Source organism: Scatophagus argus, chromosome 8, assembly GCF_020382885.2.
Source record: "Scatophagus argus isolate fScaArg1 chromosome 8, fScaArg1.pri, whole genome shotgun sequence".
Lineage (NCBI taxonomy): Eukaryota > Metazoa > Chordata > Actinopteri > Scatophagidae > Scatophagus > Scatophagus argus.
In genome coordinates this window covers 3,731,116-3,733,756 of record NC_058500.1, presented here as the reverse complement: position 1 = coordinate 3,733,756, position 2,641 = coordinate 3,731,116, and positions in this window count along the sequence as shown.

Below are 2,641 nucleotides of genomic sequence, written 5' to 3'. Positions count from 1 at the left end.
GTTCCGTGTCAGACGTCGGCTTGATTTGGGGTGACTTCACATTTACTGAACATTTGCTTCGAGGCGGATCAGTAACGAAGGATCTAAAAGCTCTCGGCTGTGAGAAACACTCGGATGTTGAAGTGTGCTGCTGATACTCACGGTCCTGAGGCGGCGGAGGGACACAACAGGCGGCACTTCATAGGAGGTCCGTGTACTTTGGGTGTGTGATTAGGTCGTGAACCTGCCGCCGTCGTGCTGCGGCCGGAGACACTTCCCATCCCCAGCTCTCCAGGTGGAGCTCCAAGGCCACCTCTCATTAAGGACCACATCTGCACTGTGGCGATGATGGATGATGAGAAGCAACAAACTCCCCCTTTCAGATGACTGAAAGTTATCTTCAGCAGCGGTGAGAACTGATTCATGTGTTACTGTGCGCCTGATATTTTAATCAGTTAACAGCAAAAACAGTATTTGTAGCTGTAACTGTGAACCGTGGTGGTATAATGAAGCAGAGCCACACTGTGCAGGACGAGCTCCACGTGTTCTTGAGAAAGAGAAAGATCACAGTTTTTAATTAAAACTTTGCATCTGCAGAAACCGGTGATTCATTAGCAGGAAACATGCAAAACTATTTCATTAAATGTTTCCTTTCACAGAGCTTTATCTTTTACATTCCCAATTGTCAAAATTGTAGCCAGATGGATCATTAAGGCTTTTTATTACTGATGTAGTGCTTCTGTACCGCTTTTGAAATTAAAAAGAGATAAGTGACCTGATACCAAGCATGAACACAAAATCAACTCCAAAAGTCCCTCCAGGAAGTTATGGGTTTCCGTTTTCTCTTTTAGTTTGGAAATAGTTTCACTTTTAACAAGACAAAGATAAATATATAATAGTTATGCATTTACCGTCGCCTTTTTACACGCCCCAATCTGAAGTGCTACTCATTTTTTCCTAATACCTAATAATAATGAGGATTAAATCTCAGTGTGTACGGGCTCTGTTGTACATGACTTTTCTCTTTTTGGTTCTCCTCGTCATTACTGGGTTTTTCCGAAGTCTGTGTAAAAAAGAAAGGTTACAGACATTTAATTTCTCTTTTCTCACCATGTTCGGGTTTGTCTGAAGTTTGGCTCTACTTGGTGTGACTTTTCAAAGCTATGAGAGCTTTTGTAACTCATACATTATGACACTTTCTCACTCAACTCTGCAAGGATGGTGTGAGCTCCTTGGCTTTAAGCAAGACACTTACTGTATGTGTCCCATAGCAGGAAGCTGTTGTTATGAACATGTTATTATTCATTGTTAATCCCACTGTGAGAGCAAAATTTGGCAACACGTTTTCAGCTGAAAACAAAGCTTCATGTTTGTAGTATTTGGTGGAGATCTAAAATGCTGCATTCCTGCTTGTGTGTTTGTTTGTTTTTTTTATGTGGGAAAGCTACTTTGAATTCCTCCTCTGCCTCTGTTTATATCTTCATACTGTTATCGCCTGCCAAGTTCTCCAACCAACCCTCCTGGTTTCATGTGGTGAACACTGACATCACAGGTTTTTCATCCCTCTTGGGGCCAATAAAGGCTTACTCTATCTTAGAAAACACTCAGGAGTTACTAACATTAAAGGGGCATTCCATTATTTCCAAACCTGGACCCAATGTCTGCATATTTTGATGTGTATATGACTCAAACTTACCAGAAAGTTTAGACTGTTCCACTAGATCTCCTCAGCTGGCAGCTGCAACACGGCTGCAAAACAACATCTTGAAACCAAAACAGCTAAATGGGATTCGTTCATTTTATGTTGTACACCTGTTCCTTTCTTACTGTGACAAGTCAAGAGGTCTTCAAAGAAAAATATTTTAACTCATATATTGAAATTATTATTAGCAGCAGATGCCTGTTTTCAGCACAAAAAGCTCTGTTAGCCCACACTGTCTGCCCACAACAAGGTCTGCAGCTAGCCGGTGAGTGATTTAGTGGAGACTGGCCGAGCCAAATGAAGACTGATTATGGGATTTAAATTCATCAGCCTCAAATTCGGCAGACAGAATTGTACAGAGAAAGTGAGGTTTATATGGTACCAGTCTAAACACATGTGGTGTCATTACTGTAACGCCATTACACTGTGCCATCAACATAAAGCACAAAACGCGTCTCTCGTCAGTTTAAATCAGCAGCTCTTGACAAATCTGCTAAATTACTGATTCAAACTCAGAAAACATGTTCAAATATCACCTTGAAGAACTGTGACTGTCAGCTCGTGTCTCTGACTGTCTCTGGCCTATTTTATTGCATTGAAAAGTGTCCCCTGCACTACTTTGGATTTAGCTTAATTAGTGTAAAAGTATATACAATGACTGCGTTATAATGAACCCGCTCCTTTTTGGAGCTTACCAAAGCAGCTCATTATGTGCGACAGGACTGTCCGACATGATCAGTGTGTTATGTGCAGACTACATACTCTCCTTTTGACTGCTAATTAAATTCTTTAGAGAATTGTTCTTTTTATCAAGACCCTGTGATGGGTCTGATTTCTTTCTTTCTTTTTATTTTGTCAGATGATAAAACGATCCAAGTCCCTATAGACTGTGTTTTGAAGGGAAATAATTTCTGGATGAAACAGGTAAAAAATGAATGTGATTCATATATATATATATTT